This window comes from Pseudophryne corroboree, chromosome 7 (assembly GCF_028390025.1).
Source record: "Pseudophryne corroboree isolate aPseCor3 chromosome 7, aPseCor3.hap2, whole genome shotgun sequence".
NCBI classification, from domain to species: Eukaryota; Metazoa; Chordata; class Amphibia; order Anura; family Myobatrachidae; genus Pseudophryne; species Pseudophryne corroboree.
In genome coordinates this window covers 289736397-289756945 of record NC_086450.1, presented here as the reverse complement: position 1 = coordinate 289756945, position 20549 = coordinate 289736397, and the positions used below count along the sequence as shown (strand labels likewise).

The 20549-nt window shown below is 42.9% G+C and overlaps 1 long non-coding RNA gene across 3 annotated transcripts in view; it reads left to right on the top strand.

Annotated features, from left to right (window-relative positions):
- LOC134945129 (uncharacterized) overlaps positions 1 to 20549 on the top strand; it is a 155256-nt gene that overhangs the window by 109714 nt on the left and 24993 nt on the right. The window contains exons 3-7 of one of the 3 annotated variants that reach the window (XR_010182050.1): positions 3960 to 4154; positions 4244 to 4350; positions 4449 to 4509; positions 14407 to 14473; positions 14563 to 14663. The exons of the other annotated variants lie outside the window; for them this stretch is intronic. This is a non-coding gene — a long non-coding RNA (uncharacterized LOC134945129). Of the gene's footprint in view, positions 1 to 3959; positions 4155 to 4243; positions 4351 to 4448; positions 4510 to 14406; positions 14474 to 14562; positions 14664 to 20549 lie in introns of those variants that run through there. 3 annotated transcript variants of the gene reach the window in all.

The following is a 20549-nucleotide window of genomic DNA, read 5'->3' as shown; positions in this document are numbered from 1 at the left end:
ACTTGCAAGTGCCACCAGGAAGACAGCAGGCTGCAGAGGACGCTAGACAGTCATTAATAATACTCATGCAGCTAAAAAAAAAAAAAAAAAAATTTTTTTTAGTGGAGGGGGGTTTCTGGGTACTCGGAAACCCCCCTGGGTGTGCCACTGAAAAGGGATTAAAGGCAGTCAGAAATATACTCACCAAAGATGCAGCCAATACAGATCTATTTGTCAGGTTTAGCCTGGATTGTATTACATTTATATTAGAACTATGGCCCTCATTCCGAGTTGTTCGCTCGGTATTTTTCATCGCATCGCAGTGAAAATCCGCTTAGTACGCATGCGCAATGTTCGCACTGCGACTGCGCCAAGTAACTTTACTATGAAGAAAGTATTTTTACTCACGGCTTTTTCTTCGCTCCGGCGATCGTAATGTGATTGACAGGAAATGGGTGTTACTGGGCGGATACACGGCGTTTCAGGGGCGTGTGGCTGAAAACGCTACCGTTTCCGGAAAAAACGCAGGAGTGGCCGGGGAAACGGTGGGAGTGCCTGGGCGAACGCTGGGTGTGTTTGTGACGTCAACCAGGAACGACAAGCACTGAAATGATCGCACAGGCAGAGTAAGTCTGGAGCTACTCTGAAACTGCTAACTCGTTTGTAATCGCAATATTGCGCGTACGTCGGTCGCAATTTTAAGAAGCTAAGATTCACTCCCAGTAGGCGGCGGCTTAGCGTGTGTAACTCTGCTACATTCGCCTTGCGAGCGAACAACTCGGAATGAGGGCCATAATTTTTTCGAATTTGATGGCAATTATTATTTACAAAGGCAAGGAACAGCCATGGGGACCAAATTTGCCCCCGCATATGCCAACATATTTATGGGAGAATGGGAGGATAAATATGTATATAATACCATCTATGAAAGTCATCATATTAAATTATTCCAGCGATACATAGATGATCTTCTATTCATTTGGGAAGGGAGTCAAGAAGACGTAGTCAATTTTAATAACTACCTCAACATGAATGATTATAATTTAAGTTTCACATTTAAGACGGACCCTGTGAAAATTGATTATCTAGACCTGGTTCTAGAGGGTAATCCTATGGGCCAAATCACTTCAAAGACCTATTGTAAAGATGTAGATGCAAATAGCTACATCCCATATAATAGCAGTCACCATTCTACTTGGAAAAATAGTGTTCCCTATTCACAATTTGTAAGGTTACGAAAAAATTGTAGTAGTTTGGAGAATTATTGGATACAGTCTACAACGATTTTTAAACGGTTTGTGGAAAGTGGATATGATCCAATTTCACTGGAGGCCGCTCAATTAAAGGCCTCCCATCGAAATAGAGATGAACTTCTAATGGATAGACCTCCTAAGTCCAGTTCTGAAAAACTCATTTGTCCCTTTATTACTCAATATAATAAAGATATACCCGAAAATTAGGAAAATTATGTTCAAACATTGGGATATTTTAAAAAAAGATCCCATATTGGGTCCTAACCTTCCCAACAATCTGAAAATGGTCTATAGAAAAGCCCCTAATCTCAAAAGTGTACTGGCACCCAGTAAATTGAAAAATACCAAGTATTCAAATTCAACTTCGACAGACATTTTAGGAAACAGGTCAGTGGCGCACCCAGGGGGGGTTTCCGAGTACCCAGAAACCCCCTCCACTAAAAAAAAAAAAAAAAAACATTTTTTTTTTTTTTTTTTTAGCTGCATGAGTATTATTAATGACTGTCTAGCGTCCTCTGCAGCCTGCTGTCTTCCTGGTGGCACTTGCAAGTGCAATAAAAGTTTACTTTATTTTAATTATAGTACATATATATATCCATGTGCCTACATATATACACATGTATATACATACATACATATAAACACACACACACACACATATGATATATATATATATACACATGTGTATATATATGTGTACTGTATGTGTGTGTATATATATGTATGCATGTTTAATATGCTATGTATATGTGTATATGGGTTCACTACGATCTCCCGGCGGCCGGCCTCCCGGCGACCAGCATACCGGCGCCGGGAGGCCGGCCGCCGGCTTACCAACAGTGTGGCGAGCGCAAATGAGCCCCTTGCGGGCTCGCTGCGCTCGCCACGCTACGCGCGCCACACTATTCTATTCTCCCTCCAGGGGGGTCGTGGACCCCCACGAGGGAGAATAAGTGTCGGTATGCCGGCGGTCAGGCTCCCGGCGCCGGTATGCTGGTCGCCGGGAGCCCGACCGCCGGCATACTGAAGACCACCCGTGTATATGTATGTATGTGTGTGTGTGTGTATGTGTATATATATATATATATATATATATATATGTGTGTGTAGATATATGTATATGTATATGTGTATGTATATATATATATATATATATATATATATATATATACACACACACACACACACACACACTAGTTTTACGGACCCAGCATATACTGGGTCACCTCAGTCCCCACCCCCGTGATTGGCTCCGCCCAGTTCTGGAAACCCCCCCATGCAAATCCTGCGTTTGCCACTGCAGGTGGGGATGTTTCCCCTGTAACCAGTGCATTTGTTGCAAATTTATGAGAAATAATTTGTCACAGATTAAACAAGATGATGGAAGATTGTATACTCTGAGAGATAGGGTTACATGTAACACGGATTATGTTATATATAGAATTGAGTGTTCATGTAAATTTTCCTATGTGGGTAAGACTAAGAGAAAAGTGAAAATCCGTATTCAGGAACATCTTAGGAGCATTAAAAATAAAGTCTTGTCACATTACTTACCACGTCATTTTTTTAGAACACCATAATTCTAATGTTAACGAATTAACTTTTGGGGTGCTGGAACATATTAAATCTAATGCGAGAGGTGGGGATAGGGATTTACTATTGTCCAGAAGGGAGACGTATTGGATTTACACTTTGAATACTTTATCCCCTAATGGATTAAATGAAAATGTGGATGTTGTTGCCTTTTTATAATGAAGTACATATTGCTGTAACATATTGCACTTGTCTGGTATATATTATGTCATCCTGCTTAATGTACCATTGACTATTGTAAAGATATAGAAGGAACAAGGTATTATACTTTAACATCCGTATTAATTAACTAATCCTCTTTAGTCATTCCTACTTCAGTAGTTTAATTCTTTATTTACATTTACGTGGGGTCAGTGACTCTGTATAGGGTTTACATAGATTAGCTCTTATTATTAGATGCAGATGACAGCGCGGAGTTTAGTGGAGGACACATGCGCAGTACATGTGCCCTTCCTACGGCCCAGATTAGCGGCGCATCAGGTACGGACTTTGCGTTCCACAGTTGGTGACGGGTGGAACGCAAGCCGTCAATCAATATGGGACCCACATCCGGCGCGTCACATGCGTTCCACCACGATCGAGTGTAACGCAAACCACGGCCCTCTCTTGACGAGGGCTGTGTATACAGAGGGACGAGTGTCCTTGCGCTAGTTTTAAGCCTCTCAGCAGGGTCTCCGTTAGGATCGGTTCATGTAGCCAGAAATGCGGGCGATAAATAGCACATTTTACACCCGCACTCGGATTAAGAGGCGGAAGTGACGTCATGAATTATATAAGGAGGTTAAATACAGTTGGTATTCCTTTTTGAGAGCGTTTCATTAGAATTATGGATACTTAACCATCTGATTACTTTAGGTTAAGCATTTTAAACATAGTATTCAGTATATTCATATCATATTTGCATCCTTATTCACTACCCCATTTCCTATTGGATGAAAGTCCTAAAGGAAGTGAGGTAATCACACTGGGTATAAATAGAGCAAGACTGCCCCACAGAGCTCATTCACATTTGTGGAAGAGACTGATGCACATCTCTGGGAAATCTGGACTTGTAAGTAATATTGGACCTATGGGCCGTTATTATTCTGATATCAATTCTTAATAGAAACACTGATTAGGGTTAATTATTTATAGGGGCTCATCACTTAATGACACGCACCAGTGGAGATTGATTCATTATGTGAGTAAATATTAGTATATTTAATTTCATTATTCTTATATATTATTCATTATTGATTAATATTAAATATATTTTATAATAGTTTCCTATATACGAGGGTTCATATTCACATATGGAGGCTATGGTATGACCACCTTCCTATACTTGAAGTAAGTTCACTTATTTAATTTAATATTTACAATAAAATATAATCAATAGTCACTAATTGTATTTAATATTGTTTAATATTATTTAATAGGTCACTAATTGAAAGAAATTCATCTTATGGTCACAATATTACATTTAAGGAATAAGATCATTCACTAGAATATTTTTACACCATGTATAGACCTTTCTTACCTATAAGTAAGTATATTTGGAGTCATCTCATTACTTCGATCTAATAAGGATTTGACTTAATATCACTCTAAACTAGTTCTAATAATTTATTGATCACATTATAGGTCATTAAAACTAACTACAAGTAAATCACGTTATTCATCGTGTGGTCCTTGAGGAGTCATGGTATGCATACCTCTTTCCTTCTTTATTCTAAATTGTGTGTACAAATGTTGTATTGTTAATTAGATACCAACAAAAGGTGTCTTTTATTCAAATAATTTTTTAATTATTTCAGCTTTCGGTAATAATAAACTGGTAGCCTGCTAATTGAGTACATACAGTTTTCATTGTATCTAATTGATTTTTATTTACTCCGAATGCCAATATGTCTAACATCATTTATGAATATGACCTTTTGAAATTATGTACTGGCTGTTCGCTGTAATCATGAACTATATATTATAGTGGATAAATTGTTGTCTTCTTCATTCTTCTCCACCATCAACCAGCTATTTGTTGATATCCCCTGATGAAGTCCTAACAAGGACGAAACGCGTTGGGATCTGAACTCTAAAGCAAGGACACCTAAACCTTGATGTCCTTGCTTTAGAACGCAACCACCAAGAGTGGCAAGAAGTTGCATACACTCAGAGGGGTAGAACTAATTTTAGATCCCCCTATAGGAAACCAAGGAGACAGTATTCTAAACCCACTTATGATAATCAGAATTCTATTTATCAGAGGTATCCATCTAGACGTCAGAGAAGATTTTCTTCTTATCAATCAAGAGATCGTATCCCTTCTCATCACAATCGATATGATAATTTTAGGTCTCCTTCCCCCTCTACCTCTAAACATATTTTAGGTTATCGAGATACCCAAAATGCTCCCCCAAAACGGAACATCGAGGAGAGACAGGAGAAAGTCCCCCCCCACGGTATCAAAAGAGGGTTTCGAGAGGAAGACGGGGAAAGAGAGGAGGTAGGAAATCACACCCCCAAAAAAAGAGCAATCCAAACGTCCCAGTCAAATGTGAGACAGGAATTATCAATTTATCCAAGAAAACACTTTCCACAGCCGAGAACACGTTATTAGAAAAAGGCCTCAAGTTTGCACCTAAAGCCAGTGTCAATAAATTTGATATATTTATCGATTTGAATAAGTATGTTCGGAATTTGACGATACAGAGGCACTTCCTTAAAAATCCTGTTCCCAAACTTGCTTATGTACCCAAAGTTAAACCAGTGGTATCACTTCCGTTTAAATTTTATCCGGTTGAATCTCGTGGTAGCTATATTGACATCTTTTATGAATCAGTGAAGAACGATTTTTGTAATATTAAACCATCTGATAGTAGATTTAACACTAATATTAGTACGCAAGAAAAATATGCCTTGAAGACGATCAGTAAAGATAAGGAGTTAATAATCAAGTCAGCTGATAAAGGGGGGGCGGTAGTCCTTCTTGATAAATCCTCTTATCAAGAAGAATCATATAAGATTCTTAATGATACCTCCACTTATGTTAAGCTGGAAAAAGACCCTACTATTGAATTCCAAGAGAATCTCTATGTACTACTTAACAAAGCGAATAAGGATGGGCTGCTGAGTAAAAAAGAATTTGACTTTCTATTTAAAAGGTACCCCATCATGCCCATTTTTTTACCAGTTACCAAAAGTTCACAAAGATAAAATGAATCCCCCTGGTCGTCCCATCATAGCAGGGGTTGATTCCCTGACGGCTAACTTATCTCATTATGTCGATATCAAATTACAACCGTATGTGAAACAAAATAGATCTCATTTGAAAGATTCTACAAGTGTCCTTAGACTCATAGAGAATTTAAATTGGAATGATAACTATAGATGGATAACTGTAGATGTACAGGCGTTATAGCCCTCTATCCCTCATCAAAAGGGATTAGAGGCAGTCAGAAATATACTCACCAAAGATGCAGCCAATACAGATCTATTTGTCAGGTTTATCCTGGATTGTATTACATTTATATTAGAACATAATTTTTTCGAATTTGATGGCATTTATTATTTACAAAGGCAAGGAACAGCCATGGGGACCAAATTTGCCCCCGCATATGCCAACATATTTATGGGAGAATTGGAGGATAAATATGTATATAATACCATCTATGAAAGTCATCATATTAAATTATTCCAGCGATACATAGATGATCTTCTATTCATTTGGGAAGGGAGTCAAGAAGACGTAGTCAATTTTAATAACTACCTCAACATGAATGATTATAATTTAAGTTTCACATTTAAGACGGACCCTGTGAAAATTGATTATCTAGACCTGGTTCTAGAGGGTAATCCTATGGGCCAAATCACTTCAAAGACCTATTTTAAAGATGTAGATGCAAATAGCTACATCCCATATAATAGCAGTCACCATTCTACTTGGAAAAATAGTGTTCCCCATTCACAATTTGTAAGGTTACGAAAAAATTGTAGTAGTTTGGAGAATTATTGGATACAGTCTACAACGATTTTTAAACGGTTTGTGGAAAGAGGATATGATCCAATTTCACTGGAGGCCGCTCAATTAAAGGCCTCCCATCGAAATAGAGATGAACTTCTAATGCATAGACCTCCTAAGTTCAGTTCTGAAAAACTCATTTGTCCCTTTATTACTCAATATAATAAAGATATACCAGAAAATTAGGAAAATTATGTTCAAACATTGGGATATTTTAAAAAAAGATCCCATATTGGGTCCTAACCTTCCCAACAATCTGAAAATGGTCTATAGAAAAGCCCCTAATCTCAAAAGTGTACTGGCACCCAGTAAATTGAAAAATACCAAGGATTCAAATTCAACTTCGACAGACTTTTTAGGAAACAGGTGGGGATGTTTCCCCTGTAACCAGTGCATTTGTTGCAAATTTATGAGAAATAATTTGTCACAGATTAAACAAGATGATGGAAGATTGTATACTCTGAGAGATAGGGTTACATGTTACACGGATTATGTTATATATAGAATTGAGTGTTCATGTAAATTTTCCTATGTGGGTTAAGACTAAGAGAAAAGTGAAAATCCGTATTCAGGAACATTTTAGGAGCATTAAAAATAAAGTCTTGTCACAGAACTTACCACGTCATTTTTTAGAACACCATAATTCTAATGTTAACGAATTGACTTTTGGGGTGCTGGAACATATTAAATCTAATGCGAGAGGTGGGGATAGGGATTTACTATTGTCCAGAAGGGAGACGTATTGGATTTACACTTTGAATACTTTATCCCCTAATGGATTAAATGAAAATGTGGATGTTGTTGCCTTTTTATAATGAAGTACATATTGCTGTAACATATTGCACTTGTCTGGTATATATTATGTCATCCTGCTTAATGTACCATTGACTATTGTAAAGATATAGAAGGAACAAGGTATTATACTTTCTCTGACGTCCTAAGTGGATGCTGGGGACTCCGTCAGGACCATGGGGAATAGCGGCTCCGCAGGAGACAGGGCACAAAAATAAAGCTTTAGGATTAGGTGGTGTGTACTGGCTCCTCCCCCTATGACCCTCCTCCAAGCCTCAGTTAGGTTTTTGTGCCCGTCCGAGCAGGGTGCAATCTAGGTGGCTCTCTTAAAGAGCTGCTTAGAAAAGTTTTTTAGGTTTTTTATTTTCAGTGAGTCCTGCTGGCAACAGGCTCACTGCATCGAGGGACTTAGGGGAGAGAATTTCAACTCACCTGCGTGCAGGATGGATTGGATTCTTAGGCTACTGGACACCATTAGCTCCAGAGGGAGTCGGAACACAGGTCTCACCCTGGGGTTCGTCCCGGAGCCGCGCCGCCGACCCCCCTTACAGATGCTGAAGATTGAAGGTCCGGAAACAGGCGGCAGAAGGCTCTTCAGTCTTCATGAAGGTAGCACACAGCACTGCAGCTGTGCGCCATTGTTGTCACACACTTCACACCAAGCGGTCACGGAGGGTGCAGGGCGCTGCTGGGGGCGCCCTGGGCAGCAATATTTTAATACCTTATGGCAAAAGAATACATCACATATAGCCATTAAGGCTATATGTATGTATTTAACCCATGCCAGTCATCTAAATCTACGGGAGGAAAGCCCGCCGAAATAGGGGGTGGGGCTTATTCTCCTCAGCACACAGCGCCATTTTCCTGCTCAGCTCCGCTGTGAGGTAGGCTCCCAGGACTCTCCCCTGCACTGCACTACAGAAACAGGGTAAAACAGAGAGGGGGGGCATTTTTTGGCGATATATTGGATATATTTAAGCTGCTATAAGGAACAACACTTATATAAGGTTGTTCCCATATATATTATGGCGCTTGGGTGTGTGCTGGCAAACTCTCCCTCTGTCTCCCCAAAGGGCTAGTGGGGTCCTGTCTTCGATAAGAGCATTCCCTGTGTGTCTGCTGTGTGTTGGTACGTGTGTGTCGACATGTATGAGGACGATGTTGGCGTGGAGGCAGAGCAATTGCCGATAATGGTGATGTCACCCCCCAGGGAGTCGACACCGGAATGGATGGCTTTGTTTATGGAATTACGTGATAATGTCAGCACATTACAAAAATCAGTTGACGACATGAGACGGCCGGCAAACCAGTTAGTACCTGCCCAGGCGTCTCAGACACCGTCAGGGGCTGTAAAACGCCCTTTACCTCAGTCGGTCGACACAGACCCAGACACTGAATCTAGTGTCGACGGTGATGAAACAAACGTATTTTCAAGTAGGGCCACACGTTATATGATCACGGCAATGAAGGAGGCTTTGCATATCTCTGATACTGCAAGTACCACAAAAAGGGGTATTATGTGGGGGGTGAAAAAACTACCTGTAGTTTTTCCTGAATCAGAGGAATTAAATGATGTATGTGATGAAGCGTGGGTTAACCCAGATAGAAAAATGCTAATTTCAAAAAAGTTATTAGCATTATACCCTTTCCCGCCAGAGGTTAGGGCGCGCTGGGAAACACCCCCTAGGGTGGATAAGGCGCTCACACGCTTATCAAAACAAGTGGCGTTACCGTCTCCTGATACGGCCGCCCTCAAGGATCCAGCGGATAGGAGACTGGAAACTACCCTAAAAAGTATATACACACATACTGGTGTTATACTGCGACCAGCCATCGCCTCAGCCTGGATGTGCAGTGCTGGGGTCGTCTGGTTGGATTCCCTGACTGAAAATATTGATACCCTGGATAGGGACAGTATTTTATTGACTATAGAGCAATTAAAGGATGCTTTCCTTTATATGCGAGATGCGCAGAGAGATATTTGCACTCTGGCATCGAGAGTAAATGCGATGTCCATATCTGCCAGAAGGAGTTTATGGACGCGACAGTGGTCAGGTGATGCGGATTCCAAACGACATATGGAAGTATTGCCGTATAAAGGGGAGGAATTATTTGGCGTCGGTCTATCGGATCTGGTGGCCACGGCAACTGCCGGAAAATCCACTTTTTTACCTCAGACCCCCTCCCAACAGAAAAAGACACCGTCTTTTCAGCCGCAGTCCTTTCGGTCCTATAAGAACAAGCGGACAAAAGGACAGTCATATCTGCCTCGGGGCAGAGGAAGGGGTAAGAGAGGGCAGCAAGCAGCCCCTGCCCAGGAACAGAAGCCCTCCCAGGGTTCTGCAAAGCCCTCAGCATGACGCTGGGGCCTTACAAGCGGACTCAGGAGCGGTGGGGGGTCGACTCAAGAATTTCAGCGCACAGTGGGCTTGCTCACAGGTGGACCCCTGGATTCTGCAGGTAGTATCTCAGGGTTACAGGTTGGAATTCGAGAAGTCTCCCCCTCGCCGGTTCCTAAAGTCTGCTTTGCCAACGTCTCCCTCAGACAGGGCGACGGTATTGGAAGCCATTCACAAGCTGTTTTCTCAGCAGGTGATAGTCAAGGTACCCCTCCTACAACAGGGAAAGGGGTATTACTCCACGCTATTTGTGGTACCGAAGCCGGACGGCTCGGTAAGACCTATTCTAAATCTGAAATCTTTGAACCTGTACATACAAAAATTCAAGTTCAAGATGGAGTCACTCAGAGCAGTGATAGCGAATCTGGAAGAAGGGGACTTTATGGTGTCCCTGGACATAAAGGATGCTTACCTGCATGTCCCAATTTGCCCTTCACATCAAGGGTACCTCAGGTTCGTGGTGCAAAACTGTCATTATCAGTTTCAGACGTTGCCGTTTGGATTGTCCACGGCACCTCGGGTCTTTACCAAGGTAATGGCCGAAATGATGATCCTTCTACGAAGAAGAGGCGTATTAATTATCCCTTACTTGGACGATCTCCTGATAAGGGCAAGGTCCAGAGAACAGCTGGAAGACGGAGTAGCACTAACCCAACTAGTGCTGCAACAACACGGGTGGATTCTGAATTTTCCAAAATCTCAGTTGACCCCGACGACACGTCTGCTGTTCCTGGGAATGATTCTGGACACGGTTCAGAAAAAGGTGTTTCTTCCGGAGGAGAAAGCCAGGGAGTTATCCGAACTTGTCAGGAACCTCCTAAAACCAGGGACAGTGTCTGTGCATCAATGCACAAGAGTCCTGGGAAAGATGGTGGCTTCTTACGAAGCGATTCCATTCGGCAGATTCCACGCACGAACTTTTCAGTGGGATCTGCTGGACAAATGGTCCTGATCGCATCTGCAGATGCATCAGCGGATAACCTTATCGCCACGGACAAGGGTGTCTCTTCTGTGGTGGTTGCAGAGTGCTCATCTGTTAGAGGGCCGCAGATTCGGCATACAGGACTGGGTCCTGGTGACCACGGATGCCAGTCTGAGAGGCTGGGGAGCGGTCACACAAGGAAGAAACTTCCAGGGAGTATGGTCAAGCCTGGAGATGTCTCTTCACATAAATATACTGGAGCTAAGAGCGATTTACAATGCTCTAAGTCTGGCAAAACCCCTGCTTCAGGGTCAGCCGGTGTTGATCCAGTCGGACAACATCACGGCAGTCGCCCACGTAAACAGACAGGGCGGCACAAGAAGCAGGACAGCAATGGCAGAAGCTGCAAGGATTCTTCGCTGGGCGGAAGATCATGTGATAGCACTGTCAGCAGTATTCATTCCGGGAGTGGACAACTGGGAAGCAGACTTCCTCAGCAGACACGATCTACACCCGGGAGAGTGGGGACTTCATCCAGAAGTCTTCCACATGATTGTGAACCGTTGGGAAAAACCAATGGTGGATATGATGGCGTCCCGCCTCAACAAAAAACTGGACAGGTATTGCGCCAGGTCAAGAGACCCTCAGGCAATAGCTGTGGACGCTCTGGTAACACCGTGGGTGTTCCAGTCAGTGTATGTGTTCCCTCCTCTGCCTCTCATACCAAAAGTACTGAGAATTATACGGCAAAAGGGAGTAAGAACGATACTAGTGGCTCCGGATTGGCCAAGAAGAACTTGGTACCCGGAACTTCAAGAGATGCTCACGGAGGATCCGTGGCCTCTACCTCTAAGACGGGACCTGCTTCAGCAGGGACCGTGTCTATTCCAAGACTTACCGCGGCTGCGTTTGACGGCATGGCGGTTGAACGCCGAATTCTAAAGGAAAAAGGCATTCCGGAAGAGGTCATTCCTACACTGGTAAAAGCCAGGAAGGAGGTGACTGCACAACATTATCACCGCATTTGGAGAAAATATGTTGCGTGGTGTGAGGCCAGGAAGGCCCCCACGGAGGAATTTCAACTGGGTCGATTCCTACATTTCCTGCAAACAGGATTGTCTATGGGCCTCAAATTGGGGTCCATTAAGGTTCAAATTTCGGCCCTGTCGATTTTCTTCCAGAAAGAATTGGCTTCAGTTCCTGAAGTCCAGACTTTTGTAAAAGGAGTACTACATATACAGCCCCCGGTTGTGCCCCCAGTGGCACCGTGGGATCTTAATGTAGTCTTGGATTTTCTCAAATCCCATTGGTTTGAGCCGCTCAAATCGGTGGAGCTGAAGTATCTTACATGGAAAGTAACCATGCTACTGGCTCTGGCTTCAGCCAGGAGAGTATCAGAATTGGCGGCTTTATCATATAAGAGCCCATATCTGATTTTCCATACGGACAGGGCAGAACTGCGGACGCGTCCTCATTTTCTGCCTAAGGTGGTGTCAGCGTTTCACCTGAACCAGCCTATTGTGGTGCCTGCGGCTACTAACGAGTTGGAGGATTCCAAGTTGTTGGACGTGGTCCGGGCATTGAAAATATATATTTCAAGAACGGCGGGAGTCAGAAAGTCTGACTCACTGCTTATATTGTATGCACCCAACAAGATGGGTGCTCCTGCTTCTAAGCAGACGATTGCTCGTTGGATTTGTAGCACAATTCAACTTGCACATTCTGTGGCAGGCTTGCCACAACCTAAATCTGTCAAGGCCCATTCCACAAGGAAAGTGGGCTCATCCTGGGCGGCTGCCCGGGGAGTCTCGGCATTACAACTCTGCCGAGCTGCTACTTGGTCAGGGGCAAACACGTTTGCAAAATTCTACAAATTTGATACCCTGGCTGAGGAGGACCTTGAGTTCTCTCATTCGGTGCTGCAGAGTCATCCGCACTCTCCCGCCCGTTTGGGAGCTTTGGTATAATCCCCATGGTCCTGACGGAGTCCCCAGCATCCACTTAGGACGTCAGAGAAAATAAGAATTTACTTACCGATAATTCTATTTCTCGTAGTCCGTAGTGGATGCTGGGCGCCCATCCCAAGTGCGGATTGTCTGCAATACTTGTACATAGTTATTGTTACAAAAAAATCGGGTTGTTATTTGTTGTGAGCCGTCTGTTCAGAGGCTCCTACGTTTGTCATACTGTTAACTGGGTTCAGATCACAAGTTATACGGTGTGATTGGTGTGGCTGGTATGAGTCTTACCCGGGATTCAAAATCCTTCCTTATTGTGTACGCTCGTCCGGGCACAGTATCCTAACTGAGGCTTGGAGGAGGGTCATAGGGGGAGGAGCCAGTACACACCACCTAATCCTAAAGCTTTATTTTTGTGCCCTGTCTCCTGCGGAGCCGCTATTCCCCATGGTCCTGACGGAGTCCCCAGCATCCACTACGGACTACGAGAAATAGAATTATCGGTAAGTAAATTCTTATTTTAACATCCGTATTAATTAACTAATCATCTTTAGTCATTCCTACTTCAGTAGTTTAATTCTTTATTTACATATACGTGGGGTCAGTGACTCTGTATAGGGTTTACATAGATTAGCTCTTATTATTAGATGCAGATGACAGCGCAGAGTTTAGTGGAGGACACATGCGCAGTACATGTGCCCTTCCTACGGCCCAGATTAGCGGCGCATCAGGTACGGACTTTGCGTTCCACAGTTGGTGACGGGTGGAACGCAAGCCGTCAATCAATATGGGACCCACATCCGGCGCGTCACATGCGTTCCACCACGATCGAGTGTAACGCAAACCACGGCCCTCTCTTGACGAGGGCTGTGTATACAGAGGGACGAGTGTCCTTGCGCTAGTTTTAAGCCTCTCAGCAGGGTCTCCGTTAGGATCGGTTCATGTAGCCAGAAATGCGGGCGATAAATAGCACATTTTACACCCGCACTCGGATTAAGAGGCGGAAGTGACGTCATGAATTATATAAGGAGGTTAAATACAGTTGGTATTCCTTTTTGAGAGCGTTTCATTAGAATTATGGATACTTAACCATCTGATTACTTTAGGTTAAGCATTTTAAACATAGTATTCAGTATATTCATATCATATTTGCATCCTTATTCACTACCCCATTTCCTATTGGACGAAAGTCCTAAAGAAAGTGAGGTAATCACACTGGGTATAAATAGAGCAAGACTGCCCCACAGAGCTCATTCACATTTGTGGAAGAGACTGATGCACATCTCTGGGAAATCTGGACTTGTAAGTAATATTGGACCTATGGGCCGTTATTATTCTGATATCAATTCTTAATAGAAACACTGATTAGGGTTAATTATTTATAGGGGCTCATCACTTAATGACACGCACCAGTGGAGATTGATTCATTATGTGAGTAAATATTAGTATATTTAATTTCATTATTCTTATATATTATTCATTATTGATTAATATTAAATATATTTTATAATAGTTTCCTATATACGAGGGTTCATATTCACATATGGAGGCTATGGTATGACCACCTTCCTATACTTGAAGTAAGTTCACTTATTTAATTTAATATTTACAATAAAATATAATCAATAGACACTAATTGTATTTAATATTGTTTAATATTATTTAATAGGTCACTAATTGAAAGAAATTCATCTTATGGTCACAATATTACATTTAAGGAATAAGATCGTTCACTAGAATATTTTTACACCATGTATAGACCTTTCTTACCTATAAGTAAGTATATTTGGAGTCATCTCATTACTTCGATCTAATAAGGATCTGACTTAATATCACTCTAAACTAGTTCTAATAATTTATTGATCACATTATAGGTCATTAAAAGTAACTACAAGTAAATCACGTTATTCATCGTGTGGTCCTTGAGGAGTCATGGTATGCATACCTCTTTCCTTCTTTATTCTAAATTGTGTGTACAAAGGTTGTATTGTTAACTAGATACCAACAAAAGGTGTCTTTTATTCAAATAATTTTTTAATTATTTCAGCTTTCGGTAATAATAAACTGGTAGCCTGCTAATTGAGTACATACAGTTTTCATTGTAGCTAATTGATTTTTATTTACTCCGAATGCCAATTTGTCTAACATCATTTATGAATATGACCTTTTGAAATTATGTACTGGCTGTTCGCTGTAATCATGAACTATATATTATAGTGGATAAATTGTTGTCTTCTTCATTCTTCTTCTCTATCAACCAGCTATTTGTTGATATCCCCTGATGAAGTCCTTACAAGGACGAAACGCGTTGGGCTCTGAACTCTAAAGCAAGGACACCTAAACCTTGATGTTATTCTGCTAGAGGTTATACATGTCCAATGAACTGCTTTTAATAAATTATTGTGAATTTTTATGGTTGTTGGTTGTATATTAATTGACAATCAGTTATTTTATTTAAGAAAAATTTGTTGTGCGCACTTGGAATTTTGTTATATATGTTGATTGTGAACCTTTAACTGGCAAAAGGGTTATTCCACAAGTGCAGCCCCCCCCCTTGTCAGCGCAGTTTTGGGTACATTTGTGTGTAATATATATATATATATATATATATATATATATATATGTTGCATTTGGGAGAGCACATAGGAACTACTGCTGTATCTGTGGCCTATTTCTCTCACACATCATTATTTTGAGGCTCACCCAAAGTGGGATATTTACCCATATACCATTTGGACCAGCGTGTTTTTTGGAAAGAGGTCCATTGCTAATTTAGTCTAAAGTGTTCAACACTATTGAGCATTAGAGTGTTTCAACCCATTGAATTCATATATGGTTGCTTCATGGACTGACCATTTGCTGTGTTGACCATCCCTCTGAAGAAGTCCACGAAGGACGAAACGCGTCAGGGTTGAAGACAGAGAGAAAAGAAACCCTACACTATTGTACATTTGACATATATTGTGATCTGTAATTGTGAAAAAGGGTTACCTCTGTCTAGATTGGGCAATACTTTGCTTTTAATAAATTGTGTAAAGCCATAATCATTTGGTCAATTTTTAGTTGGTAACCAGTTTAAGTGATTGAGAGCGCCCTCTGATTCAATTTGCTGGAGATATATATATATATATAAAGAAAAATTTGGTGAGATCTTAAGGTGTCTGATGGCGAATTTAAAAATTTCAACTAAAATAAATAAATATTCCTACCTTAAATACACAGACTTGAGACTTGAGGGGTGGCTTCGTGTCTGCATAGAAATTTTATTTTTTATTTTTTGGAATATATATTTATTTTTATTTCACTTTTTGTTTCGAGGGGGGGGGGGGGGGGCCCTTCCTATTTTGTCAGTCCCGGGCCCCACAATTTCTGATGGCAGGCCTGCACAGCAGCATTCGTTATTCACATTACAGCGCACAGCAGCGTCCGTTATTCACATTACACCGCCCAGCAGCATCCGTTATTAACATTACAGCGCACAGCAGCATCCGTTAGTCACATTACACTACCCAGCAGTGTCCATTATTCACATAACAGCACACAGCAGCGTCTGTTACTCACATTACAGTGCACAGCTGCTTCCATTATCCACATTACAGCGCACAGAAGCGTCCGTTATTGTAGCATACAGCAGTGTCCGCTATTCACATTACACCACCCAGCAGCATCCGTTATTCACATTACAGTGCACAGCAGCATTCGTTATTCACATTACAGTGCACATCAGTGTCTGTTATTCACATAACAGCACACAGCAGCATCCATTATTTACATTACACCACCCAGCAGCGTCCGTTAGTCCCATTACATTGTGAGTGGGGGCGCAGGTGGGGGAGGGGTGTGCTGCGAGTGGGGGTTCTGCAAGTGGGGGAGGGGAGTGCCATGGGTTCAGAATAGAGCAGATGGGGGTTAGAGTGTGTGTGAGAAGGGGTCGGGTGTAGCAGAGAGTGGGAGGGCAGAGAGAGTAGGTGAGGAGAGCAGAGGGACCAAAGAAGGGGAGATATCACTCACTGTTACCTTGTTTGTGCACTGTAGGGCTGCTAGGAACTGCTGATTGGAGGAGCTCTGTCACGTGAGATGACAGCGTATTCTCACAATGTCAGAGCTCCCCAAACTGCAGCCTCTGATAGGTGCTAGCAGGTGCAATATATAATGGTGAGAGACACTAACTCGCTGCTGGGGGTGGAGCTTAAGGTTACCACCTCATCCCTTTAATTCTGGACACATATTAATTACACAGGTTCTGTGGCTGGCTGACTTTAAGACTCCATTTCAGCTGGTTTTAATCAGCCACAGAACCTGTGTAATTAATATGTGTCCAGAATTAAAGGGATGAGGTGGTAACCCTAGCGGAGCCACATGCGACAATCGACCTACCACTGTTCAGCGTCCCAGGAACCTTCCAGGTAGTTTTACAGGCCAATCCGTCCCTTGATCTAGGGGTCTATGTACTAAGCCTTGTAGAGATATAAAGTGGAGAGAGATAACGTACTAGCCAATCGGCTCCTATCTGCCATGTTACAGGCTGTGTTTGAAAAATAACAGTTAGGAGTCAGTTGGTTAGTAGTTTAACTCTCTCTACTTTATCACTCTCGAGGCTTAGTACATTGTTTAAATGAATAAATAAAATAAATCTGCTGTTAATGATGAATTAGAATTTATTACACCAATATAAGATTGGTACTATATATTTCATTAGCTATTTAAAACTACACCTACATTAAACAAACATGCCCCCAACATTTCCACACCCATTTTTACATTACTTGTGCTGGTAGAAAATACAGACAACTTAATTGAGTCTGCCCCCAAGCTAAAAGTTGCCAACCACCTCCTGGTGGTGATTGGGAGGTGACCTGAAGTAAACACAAAAAAGTATGTCTCTTCCACGTGTTATGGGAGTGTCATGTGAGCTTCAGCGAATTTGTCACAGCTGCAGCCACATAAGCCATAGCAGTGGTGGATTCAGCAGGAAGGGGTGAAGGGGGGGGGGGGGGAGTTGCTGCCACCCACACGCCAGCAGGAGTCCCCAGCAGCCAGAGGTGGATTGGCTGTAGATGGCTCAGCAGTGTCGGACTGGGGCAAGAAAGGACCATCAGGTGAATGCAGTGATAGTGAGGGGCCCATGCTTAGGCATATGGCCAGTCAACGCAGAGGTTTGACTAACCATTAAAGAGGGCATGGGCTCTTGATAAATATATATTATATAGTAAATATTGGTAGTACATGGATAATAATGTACCAGATTAATAGCAGCAATGCACTGTAGAGAATACATCATAGCCCTGTGCAGTATAAGGTATAAACCTGAGAACTAGAGGAGGAGGTGGGCCCCCAGGCAATGGGGCCCACTGGGGGTTTCCCCTGTACCCCTGTGGGCCAATCCGACCCTGCGGCCCAGGGCACTGCTGACTGTCTATGAGTCAGCTCCAGGGCCAGGCCTGTCATCAAGGGGGGACGGTGGATACTCCAGTCCCGAGCCCGGACTGAGATGGGGCCCTGGTGCTTGTAGTCAGGATCAGGGACACAGGTCAGCTGCCTGCCTGCGCATCAGCAGGCAGCAATGGAGTGACAGAGGCAGAGCCGCGGTCCGCGGCCATATTCTTAATACAGAACCAGTCATGAACCAATCAGAGCTCATGGACCAGCAGCCAATCAGGAGCTGCTCTGTATTAAATATATGCCTGCGGGCCATAGCTCTGCTTCCGTCCCTCCGTGGCTGCCCCTCCAATGCGCTTTGTCCCTCTGTGACTGCCTGCCGATGTGCAGGCAGGTAGATGACCTGGCCCCCTGATCCTGACTAAAAGCACCCGGGCCCCCTCAAAATGTAAAGTTTGGGGAATGCCGGGAAGGGGGGGAGCGGACAGTGTGTGTGTGGTGGGGTGGGATGCCTTGTGAGGTACAGTCCCGTGCCCCATCATTTCTGATGGCAGCCCTGTCCAGGGCACATCATTAGGGCCGGCTCCAGCTTACCATGCACTTCCATGTGGCTGGCTGGCTGGCCCCTCCCCAGGGACCAGGAGCCACCTTTCTGCAAAAGCTCTGATCATCCGTTGTTGGTGTGGAAGTGAGTGATTTCGTGCTGCACAGGCCTATCAATGGGGAGCAGACATTACAGGAGACCCAGAGCCGGCCATAGGCATAGGCAAACTAGGCAATTGCCTAGGGCATTTGATATGCCTAGGGGCATCAGCAGCTTCTGCTGATTAAAATGATATGCGGCATGCCTATATTCTGTGTGTAGCTTTTCATATGCAGATACAGCCACAGTCTCACACAGTATATAGGCATGCGGCATATCATTTTAATCAGCAGAAGCTGCTTGTGCATCCTAGCCACATAGCAAAGCAAATAAGATGCATTTTCATAAAAATAAAATAAAAAAAATAAAAAAGGTGTGCCTGACGTTAGCATTGAGGCAAAATTTATGAGGACACATCTGTAGCCAAGCAGGAGCAGAGGTCATAGTGTTAGTGGCAGTGTGAGTGCTGTGTGCATGTGAGTGGGTTGGTTGTGCAGTAGTGTTCGGAATATGTGTAAGGAGCATTATGTGTGTCATGTAAAAATGCATTAATAATGTGCAACATATGTTTAAGGGGCACTATGTGTGTCATTATGTGTATGAGTATTAATAATGTGCGGCATATGTGTAACAGGGTACTACTGTAGGTGTGTCATTATGTGTATAGGGGCACTAATAATGTGCAGCAAATGTGTAGGGGCACTATGTGTCATTATGTGTATAAGGGCATTAATGTGCGGCATATGTGAAAGGGACATTATGTGTAAAAGGGCATTAATAAAGGTTGTCCTAATGTGTAAGGCGCATTATGTTTATAAGGACAGTAATAAGGTGTCTCATATGTGTAAGGGGCATTACTGTGTGGAATGTGTATAAATGCATTACTAATGTGTGGTGTAATGTGTATAAGGTGCTCAGGTGCTCTACTATGTGGCGTTGCGTATAGAAAGTGCACTACTGTGTCATCTAATGTGAATAAAGAGCAATAGGGTGTGGTGTAATGTGAATAAGGAGCAATTCAGTGTGATGTAATGTGAATAAGGGGCTCTACTGTGAGGAGTAACGTATATAAGGTAAAGTGATACTACTGTGGGATGTAATATGAATTATAAACACTATCGCATGATCAAATGTGAATAAAGTTGCAGTACTGTATGGCGTAATTGGAATTGGGGTTATTGTGTGGCCATGCCCCTTGCCAGCAAACACACCCCTTTTTGGGTTGTGCGCCAAATGTGCGAACTGTTCCTATTTAAAATATAGGGGGTACAAACACCAAAATAAGGACTGCTATGGGTGAGGGGTGATGGTACTGGGAAAGAGGTGCAAGGTCAGAGGCGGAACCAGCGGTGGTGCTAGGGGGCACCAGCCAAAATCTTGCCTAGGGCATCATATTGGTTAGGGCCGGCTCTGAGACCTAGCATAGGACAGAGTTGGCTGGGGACAACAGGGCTGGCTCTGCTGCTTATGATGATACTGCTTCAGGTCACTAACTGTCTCTGCGTGCCAGGTGTACACCCACAGCAGGTCACTGGTACAGCACCATATGGTTTTACTGTATATTTGGTGTTTGTTATGCAGTATATGGAGATGTTTCAAGCAGTGTAAAGAGTGGAGAAGTGGACCAGTGGAGA